This window comes from Podarcis erhardii (assembly GCF_964252035.2).
Source record: "Podarcis erhardii genome assembly, chromosome: 5".
Taxonomy (NCBI): domain Eukaryota; kingdom Metazoa; phylum Chordata; class Lepidosauria; order Squamata; family Lacertidae; genus Podarcis; species Podarcis erhardii.
The window spans coordinates 18,740,940-18,751,613 of record NC_138509.1 but is presented as its reverse complement, the minus strand read 5'-3'; the positions used below and the strand labels follow the sequence as shown (position 1 = coordinate 18,751,613).

Genomic DNA, 10,674 nt, shown 5'->3' with positions numbered 1-10,674 from the left:
GGCATCAAATGGCAGGAAAGAGTTGCCTTTTAACAAACTTTTCTGCGTTGAGTCCCAAAATCTAATCTCTGCTTTCCCTTCCCAGGGCTCTTACAGGAATGTGCTAATATATGCGTATTGCTAGTTTCTGGGCCAGCTGCATCAGATTGACAGTAGCCTGTCAGACTGTCCTCTGGGAGGAATCGAGCCAGCAGCTGTCAAGGGAGCTTCTGAGACTGGCTTGTTTGGAAGGCAATCGACCAGAGTCCCTTGTTTGGAACTAACAGGAAGCTATGGCTAATTGTGGGCTTCCTAGTTTATTTCCTTGCTCACATGAAGCGAAGTGGGAGCAAATGTGTTGCATGTGAGCACACAAAGCCTATGCATACCTTGGCTTATTAAACTAATCAGTGATAGCAACTTTCAATTTACCAGCTAGTTGAAAAGTACTCTTGCATTTCTGAAGCTGTTTCAGACCCTCTAAGTGTCTCCATTTCCCAGGGACAGTCCCAGATTTACATTTTTTTAAAAAAATAATTTTTATTAATTTTACAACATAAACAAAAAACAAACAAACATAACACGACTTCCCCAAACCTCCCCTTCACTGCATTCTTGTTTTAAAATTTTTTAGCAATCCTTCATCCCTTTTTATATTTAATTCTCTTTAAAGTTTTTTAAGTTTCAATTTTTACAGCTGTAATTCTTTATATCCAATCCCTTGACATCTTAACATTCCGAAATTTTACAACAATTTTTAAGATAGATTTTGAATTTTTTCCAGTCTTCTTCCACTGTCTCTCTCCTCTGGTCACGGATTCTGCCGGTCATCTCTGCCAGTCCCATAAATTCAGTCACCTTGGTCTGCCATTCTTCCAGAGTAGGTAATTCTTTAGTCTTCCAATACTTTGCCAAAAGAATTCTTGCTGCTGTTGTTGCGTACATAAAAAATGTTCTATCTTTCTTTGGAACCATTTGGCCTACCATGCCCAAGAGAAAAGCCTCGGTTTCGACAGTCCCAGATTTACAGAAGCTGTCCTGGTTTCTGATTTGATCCCAGAATGTCCCACTTTTCCTTTGGACGCCCCTATTTTAATCGGAGAAATGTTGGAGGGTATGGAGTTATCTGACCCCCAAGCCATCTGAAGGCAATCCTGTATAGGGAAGATTTTTTATGGTTTTATATATGTTGGAAGCTGCCCTGAGTTGCCAGTCAGTTGGATGGGGTATATTAAAATAATAATAATAATAATAATAATAATAATAATAATAATAATAATAATACCGGTAATAATAATAATAGGATGCTCAGAGAAATGTTGGAGGGTGTATACTGTTTTGGTTCTGGTGTGTTACTGTACCAGGGAATTAAATATATAATATTAAAGATGGCCTTTCCTTTCAGCAATAAGTGGTAGCTATCATCTGTTAAATTACAAAAGGGCACACATTATTGTAGTGCAAATTCCTTTCAATACAATCATCAATTTATCAGCTAAACAGCAGGTGAGTAGCCAAGTAAAAACACCTTGATCCACATGGCTCTGCTCTCAGTGGATTTATTTTCCCCTGTGATGATCTCTTTTGAAACGCTTCCTCATTTCTTAGCAAAACAATGTAAAGTTTCTGCAGGGTATAAAGAGATGTGAGATTATGAAATCAAATGAGCCCATGCTGTCTCAGTGGATTTGACTGTTATTAACTGCCCAAGAGATTCAAATCCAGGTTCTAAATTAATCCCGTTGCTGATACAGGCATATCTTTCTAGGGCTCTCGGAAGGCAGCTAGCAAAAGCTGTCTTCTCTACAAGTTAAAAGCTAACCATTCAGAAGGGTCATTTCTGGTGGGATGAAGCTGGGTCATCAGTTATCCCCCACTCCAACAGGGAAGGAAATAATAACCCCCTTCAAGATAATTTTCATAAGACATCCCACAACAGTAAGTAAAACACAAGGTGTACAAAAATTAAGAAGAAGCTGGATCGTGATGTCGTAAATGGAGTTCATGCAGTGGGGTTTGAAAATCTGGGGCCCTTGAAAGCTTATCAGAGGCTAATGATACACTGGGTGAGGGATTTGGGGCATGACACTCAACTTTTAGATTGGGAAACGTTATGGAAAACAGATTTGAAATTATCTGCATGGTGTACGCTGAAAGAAAACTATATGAAAATTATGTACAAGTGGTAATTGACTCCTAGTAAGTTAGCAAAGGGCCGCGGGTGGCGCTGTGGGTTAAACCACAGAGCCTAGGACTTGCCAATCAGAAGGTCGGCAGTTTGAATCCCTGTGACGGGGTGAGCTCCCATTGCTCAGTCCCTGCTCCTGCCAACCTAGCAGTTCGAAAGCACATCAAAGTGCAAGTAGACAAATAGGTACTGCTCTGGCAGGAAGGTAAACAGCATTTACGTGGACTGCTCTGGTTTGCCAGAAGCGGCTTAGTCATGCTGGCCACATGACCCAGAAGCTGTACGCCGGCTCCCTCGGCCAATAAAGCGAGATGAGCACCGCAACCCCTGAGTTGGCCACGGCTGGACCTAATGATCAAGGGTCCCTTTACCTTTACTTTAAGTTAGCAAAAAATGTATAAGACAAGTACAAATACCTGCTGGAAATGTAGAGAAAAAGAAGGTACCTTTTATCATATGTGGTGGTTATGTTAGGTAATAAAAGCATTCTGGGAAATGATATATAATGAATTGAAAAAAATGTTTAACATAACTTTTATTAAAAACAAACAAACAAACAAACAAACCAGAAGCTTTCTTATTAGGAATTGTAGGTGCTGCCACCCCAAAGATGACTTTTTATGTATAAAACAGCAGCCACACGGATGCTACCAACCTGGAGATGGAAAGAAGACAAAGACCCTACCAGAGAAGAATGGCAAATTAAACCGTTGGACTATGTGGAATTGGAAAACTGACTGGAAAGCTCAGGAACCAAGAAGACAAAAACTTCAAGAAAGAATGAGGGGGGGGGATTATAATTTATTTAGGAAACCACTGCAAGCAGATGAAAACATTGGCAGGGTTTTAACAACACTTGTAATGTAACAATTACTATGGACAATATGGAGAGATACAAAATATGAATCATGAAATAATATGCAGCTGAAAATGTTGACAATAAGACCCATGGAGTGGGTGGTGGGAAGTCTGGAGATTCAGAGAAAACCCTAAAGGTGGATATGCATTGTTATAACTTTATGCCTGCAAAATCAAATAAATACTATTTTCAAAAAAAGAAGAAAAGGAAGTGTATAGGAGGCTTTTCACTTTCCCAGCATGCTGTTGTGTTTGGTCCGATTCTCTCAGACAGCACCTGAAGTGATAAGCTTGTTTCTAGATTGTACCACTTTATGCCGCAAGAGTGGGTGCACACATGACTTGGAGAGGGCATCCCGTAAGTTGTGGAACTACTTTCTCACAGAGATGTGTGCTTCATTATACAGCTTTGGGCGATTGCTGAAGATGCATCTCTTTAACCTGGCTTTTGACACGGGAGATGAATATTGTTAGCACCCACTTTGTTTTTGAAATTAAACTGTTTGATATTAAAACACAATATGATGCAATATTAATGTTGCGTTTTAATTGCTGAAACCTTCCCTGGGACTTTAGGGTGAAGGGCAGGCAATAAATTATTGCAATAACAATGGTTATTATTATTAATCCTTGTGCACAGAAAATTGCAAGGTTAGAAGCCTCCTTAACAATGTGATTTTTTCCCTTTAGTCTCAGCAGAGATTTTTTTTTTTTTTTTGCTTGTTTATGGCACAGGGGAGCACTCAGTCATGGGAACCTCCACCTGAAGTACAAAAGGTACAGCCGTACCATTTTCTTTGTAGCAAACCAATCCTAAAGAACTAATAATAATAATATTTTAATTTATACCCCACCCTTCCTGGTTTAAAAACTGGGCTCAGGGCGGCTAACAGCAAATATAAAACATTGATTAAAATGCGACTTAAAAACAGCATAAAAACAGCATGAAATACAACATAAATACAGCATCAATGTCAATAAAATTCAAAAATTCAGGGATCATATTTTTGGGGGGTGGGGGGACCACAGTCAGTAAACATCAAATGATCACCAGGGCTAACTGGCCAAATTGGTCCTACTAGGGCCAGCAAGGAGACCAGGGAAGAGTTTAAATATGGGGTCCCAGAAGGGTTTCTTCATAGAAAAGGAAAGGGAAAAGGGAATAGAGGATCAGGCTAATTCAAATTGAAGGCCAGGTGGAATAGCTCTGTCTTACAGGCCCTGCAGAAGGAGATCAAGTCTGGCTTCTTTAGGGCCCGGGACCTTTAAGCTGTTATTATTCATGGACCTTGGGTCCTCTGCGGGACATACCAGGAGAGGTGGTCCCGTAAGTACGATAGGACTCAAGATGGGGCTGTGCAGCTGAAGAAGTGATGTTCTGTAGAGAGGAGTTAGCTCTGATCATAGCCCTGTCAATGAGTTTTATGGGATTCAGGAAAGTATCTGGGGCATTCCTTAAAGGGGTCTCAAGTCAAAGTGAAAAATTAAGGGGTGGGTTGTATAAGGGTCTTGGATTCTGTCTCTCCTCCCTTTCATCAAACCCAAAAGGCCTTCAACTAGGACATCTGTCTTTCATTTGCCCCCAGGCTTCTGCCATTTCTCCTGGGATAGGGGGGTGTTAAGCTAATATTCCACCGGAGATAAAAAGAACTGTTTTATTTCCTGCTTCGTTTTGGATATTACAGAGTTTTGCAAAGCACCTCAGCTCCATCTTCCAGCCATTGTCAGCGAAGGAGGATGGATTTTGGTCCTTCATCATCAGGCATGAACTAAATCCTCTTGCTCCCTTATAGTTGCTAGCTGCAACAGCTGCAAGAGGGAAAATCCTGCTTCCTAGTTTTCAAAACAACAGCCTGTCTTAGTGCCGAAAAGACTATTAGTACTATGGAGACTTAACCTTCATTGGCAGAGGAGTTGTCTTTTGTTCATCAGCCCTCCTCTTTTCATTTTGATTTCTGCCAATCACTTTATGCCAGACGAAGAAAGATATGTATTGACGGTTTAGTCTCCAAATCCTGCACTTAACATGACATCATAAATGCTAGTTAGAATCCATTATTGTACATTACAATACTGGCAAAATGCCTATCATAATGATGAACGGGATGTGTGTGTGGAGAATGGGGGTTTGTCTATCGAAAGGACTGCTGGAGACGGGTGCAAGCCACCACAGGGACATTGTCAGTAAGGCCTATTCTGCTAGAATGGGACACAAAAGATGAGGAGGTCAAATCAGTCATAATCAAACGGGCACAGTATATAGGACATAATATACAATTTGAGGACTGGAAAAAAATGTGGAAAATAAATTTGAAATTTACAGTTTTTTCTCTTTTGAAAGAAAATTATATGAAAATGATGTATAGATGGTATATTACACCAGTACAGATAGCAAAAATGTACAAAACTGGGTCAAACACATGTTGGAAATGTAAAGAAAAAGAAGGGACTTTTTATCAGATGTGGTGGGAATGTAGAGAAGTTAAAAAAAATTGGGAAATGATATATAATGAATTGAAAAAAATGTTTAAAATGACATTTGTAAAAAAACCCAGAAGCATTTCTGTTAGGGATTGTAGGACAAGACCTGCCAAGAAAAACAAAGAACTTATTTATGTATGCTACAACAGCGGCAAGAGTCTTGATAGCACAAGGATGGAAGAATGAGGAAACCCCAACGAAAGAACAGTGGCAAGAAAAATTGATGAGCTACGCAGAGCTGGCTAAATTGACATACAAATTGCGGGATAAGGACAACTGTGACTTTAAGGAAGAATGGGAGCTTTTTACAACTTATCTAAAAGACAACAGGTTTTGAATAAACATACACAAATTTACTAGTTGATAACATTGTAGATAGATACTGCAAGGATATGTATAATTTTACAACATGCAGAGAATAATATGTTCTGAGAAAATCAGAGAGAGGAGCTGAGGGAAGTCTCGGGGGGAGGGAAGGTTTGAAGGGGTGGGGGGAGGGGGAATAATGAATACGATATGTTTTGATAATCTGTTATGTTGAAATTGTTAATAAAAACTTTTAAAAAAAGAAGACATTGCCAGTAAGGCCCAACCACCCACTGTTGGCATGGAGGGCGAATTTTGCTTCTGCTTTATTCTGAAGTACAACACACAAGTTCTCTCAGCAGAGTGAAGGACATTATTATATAGCAGAAAATAAAGGGAGCCACATATGTAGAATAGAAAGTAAAGAGGCACACTCAGACATCAGTGTGTTGGTGGTTAAACATATTCTCTGCTCCCTAGTAACCCTGCCCCCTTGGGATCCTGACCACTGAGTATACCCTGTAATTCTAGTCTGAAGCTATTTGCAGAGCACTTATTGGGTTCAGTTTCTTAATCACACTTGAGCCCTTTTCAGGCATTCATCTCTCATGCTCTTAGACTCATGTGAGAGGAAAAACAGGGCCACAGTTTCTGGCCTAGCCCCCTCCAACCATACCCCTGTTTGTCCATTTGAGGATGCAGTCAGAAGTGGGGAGCCTGCTGTACATGTGTGACCCCCCCCCCGCTGCCCAATTTAGGGATTGGCCCAGGTGCATATGGGCAAAATGGAGGAAGAAAAGTCAGAGACTATTATCTGAAGATATGTAAGCCTTCAGACATTATAGAAAACCAAGAGAAACCGATGAATGGCTTGGATTTCCTCTTCCTACATTGATGCTCTAATATCCTTTACTGGATATTAGATCCTTTACTGGATATTAGATATCATAAATCTCCTAACCCTGGATATCATAAATCTCCTAACCCTCTGGTGAGAAATATAAGCTGTTTCTGTTTCTCAGGTTTTCTGTTGAATAAGGTACAAACATTTCACTTTGGGAATTATATAGGAAGTGCAAAACAGGAAGTGGAATCCCTCCCACTTCCTGCCTCACCCTCCTTTTTTTTTTTTAATCATTCAAAGCTGCTTTCAGGTTGGAAGCACACAAGAAAGTCCCTCACATAAAATTATTGTAAAGCAGAAAATGTCTGAAAATTTCACTGGGAAAACTGAATTTTCAAGAAAGCAAGCCAAAGGACAATAAAACCCAACCTCCAAAACAATATAATAGAATGTCAAAGTGTATTAAAATTAACCATAACTTAGGAAACGTAACCTATAAATATTTTAAAATAAATATGTACTGAAACCCAATACAGCCATCCACACTCGGGGGTGTGTGTTAAAAATGATATGCCAATACTCATATTTTGATAGAAGTGCTATGGGTGCCAGCACAAAATGTATTCCATAGGTAGCAGGAAAAAAAGAGAGGTGATGGTACTCCGTATTGGTGGATAGTTACACAAAAACACTGTAGCCAAGCAAAATCATGAATAATTCCCATTAACTACTGGAGTCTCTGGTGCAAATCTGGTTCAAGAGCACAGAAACATCAGACATTGTCTTGGAAGCTCTTCTTCACTGCCATTACTACAAATGCACAGAACAATTTTCATATCCCTCCACATTTCCATTGATTACACTACATTGAAACAGTACGACTCACTCTCACGACATTTTCCCTTCCGCTTTTACCTCAAATCTTTTCTCCTGTTTAGATCCTTTACTAGTTGTCCACTTCTCCGTTACTTCCCATTGTCACTGTCAAAGGCCAGAGCTGGTAACCTTATCCTCTGTCTCTCGGAATGTGGGGTGACTTCACTGTTTGTGTCATAACTGCTGAGATGGATGACATCATAGTGCACAGTGACAACAACTGACATGCATTAGCACATTATGTGTTGTAACCGAAGGGCACTGCTGCTAGCTTATCAGTGCCTAGACTGCTCCTTCTGAGAAACTTACCCCTTCTTGCTCGCTGCTGCTGGTGGTTATGTGATGTCTCCAACTTCCTTCAAATCCCACAACATTGTTCTGTAGATGGATGCGCTTTTCTGTCTTAGGCTGCAGGCATAGAGCCAGTCAGAAGCTGCAACAATGCTACTCCCCTTGGCTTACTATCTGGCTTTTTATTCAGTGTTTTGAAAACATGTTTACTTTTTCAATACCAGAAAAGAAACATCGTATAATTAAATGTCATTTTAGTGACTGACAATTTCTGGCATGTTTGTCCCTGTTCAAGTTACACCCAGTGCAGGTGCCCTAATCTAAACAGAGATGTGATTACAAGTTTACATTGGCATGCCAAACACTTGTACTGTACTAGCTGATGCATCACTTGGGGAGCACTAAGTAAGTTTTAAGCTAGCTCGGCTGAAGCTGGAGTCACCTGACAAATTTCAGAAGGAACTGGGAAACAGTGGGTTCCAGGGAGCTGGATCTAGACAGCAAGCTTTTGCAGGAAGAGATCCAAGCAGGGCAGGAGCTACTTTGACAATGTTCGGAGGTGAGCCCTTAAATAGCAAACCAGGCCCCAGTCTTACCCCCCATACCCAAGAACTGACAGGAATTAAAAGTGATGGTGTCTGGAATCAGCGCTTTGGAAAAGAGCATTATCTGGTGCCGACAAAGTTTCCTCAGGGTCTGAATCTTGATTCAGAAGAAATGAGGCTTCATGCCTGCTAAACTGCAGAAATATAGGTCTGAGAGTTTTGCACTAATAATTTATTTGCAGGATTGCATGAAATTTGCAGACATGTCAGATCCTTTTAAAGGGATTTGATCCTGGCAGATTTCAGAAGGACAGATACAGTGTATTTCCTAAACAAAAACACCCACCAACTTTTACAACTTTGGCTTATTTACATATTCATAAAATTTATAAACCACCCTTCATCCATAGATCTCAGGGTGGATCACAAAAAAAATCCTAGATAAAAACACAAAAAGATTCACTTATTCTTACCTCTTGTTTTGTGGGCAATTTGTATGAAAACAGCAAACGAGAGAGAGGTATCCCTGGGTAAGAAACCTGCCAAACTGAGGACAAATGTGTGCACAGGTCTTCTGTGGCAGGCCTCCTTTAAATTTTATTTTGTAGTGGAGGATTTAAAGGGGTTTCCTTTCCTCCCGATGATTTTGTGGTCAATAACTTTATTACCAAAATGACGCCTATCATTAAGATGTCCAACAGGAAAATAAGCTGCAAAAATTAAGAAGAATGGGTGGATGGCTTTTAGGTGATGATGAATGCTTTAAAAACAAGCATGTATTCTGCTCAACTGCTACCCAAAGTCACAGAAACGTAAATGCACAGCTGATTTGGCAGGGAGTGGATATGTGGGCATGTGGCAGAGACAGAAGGACTTGAGCTATTGCGTGTTCCAAGCAATCTCCACTAGCAGAAACAGCAAAGAACCAAGAACAGGCTAGGAGGAGGTGATGCATCACTTCAGCTTCACTTCCCTAAAGCACTGTGATTGGAGATCCCTTGTAATAAGCATCCCCTCTGATTAAAAGTCAGACTTGTCAATCGCAGAAGAGCTCTCCCTCCTTGATCTCACCACACTGGCAGTTACCTGATACGGGGATAAGTGTTTTAGTTATTTTCAGACACAATGCCTGTATCTTTTTACCACCCGAATCTGCCCTGAATCTGCTCTGAAGCAGATCCAAAGTGCCCTGAAAATGCAGCAAAGGTCCATGCTTCAACCCTGAATTTATTCATGGTAGCTTTAGGATTTGTGATATGTCCAAATCTGATGCACACGTGTGTGTGTGTGTGTGTGTGTGTGTGTGTGTGTGTGTTTCGTTTTGGAGCAGTGGAATGTGTTGCAACATTCAGAGAAGTGGGAGATCCAATGTATTACTGCGTTCCAATCCACACATCTGTATGCGAGGATTGCAGATCAGGTCAGCTGGGCATTCCGTACTACTGACCCTTCTTTGTAGAACACACCTCTGCCTCGGATTCCATGGAACTGTGAGATGACACTGTTTGAAGGGAAATGATTTTTCCTATCTTTTTAATTTTCACTTGAGGTCCACCCGAGAGACTGTGCAGGGAGCGGATTACAGTTTCAGTGACTTGATTTGTAAATTTAATTCCTTATTCCTCGGTTCAGTATCCCTTCTGAAATGTGATGTCATTGCCCTTTGTGTCAGGGAGGTTAATTTCAGATACACCGCACATCCCCAAAGTGCCGCATGAAACAAAAAAAAAAAACCAGAAAAATTTGCTTAGCTGTGTTAAATGTCCTCATTATACAGAGGCATGGAAACAGGCCATCAGCCCTGTTCCAATTACCGGCCAACCATTCCATCCATCTGCAGAAAGGTAGATATTATAACACTTGAAAAGGTGCAGAGAAAAGTGACTCGTAAGTTGATCCCAGGAGCAAAAGGCATGACGGTAAAGACAGCCTACATTTGTTAATCCATATAATCTGAAGAAAAAGAAGGGATTAGGAGGAGCATTAATTGAAACATACCTGATTTTTAACATCTTGATATTATTGGCCAAATAATGAAAGTGGGAATAATTCCCACATCTAATGCTAGAATTTGTGAGCCTTTGAAGAATAACCGCTCAAGTGCAGTTCTAGGCAGAAGGTTCTTTCTGAAACAGAGAACTGAGCGTTTTGCTAGGCAAGGGTGCTGGATCACAGGCAACCCAGCAAATCAGCAAAGTGGGCTGCTGGAACCAGGGGCTGAGCAGATGTCATGGACTGGCTGGATGCAGAAGAGTGGCAGGAGGCACCAGTTGGGAAACCCCAATAGAAGAAGGCTTAGAGCTAGT

General features: G+C 40.7%; 1 long non-coding RNA gene across 1 annotated transcript; it reads left to right on the top strand.

Annotated features, from left to right (window-relative positions):
• The first annotated feature begins 1,511 nt into the window (after positions 1-1,511).
• Positions 1,512-3,638, top strand: LOC309342872. The gene is made up of 2 exons (XR_014157029.1): positions 1,512-1,917; positions 2,801-3,638. It is a non-coding gene; the product is annotated as an uncharacterized lncRNA (long non-coding RNA).
• Positions 3,639-10,674: the final 7,036 nt, after the last annotated feature.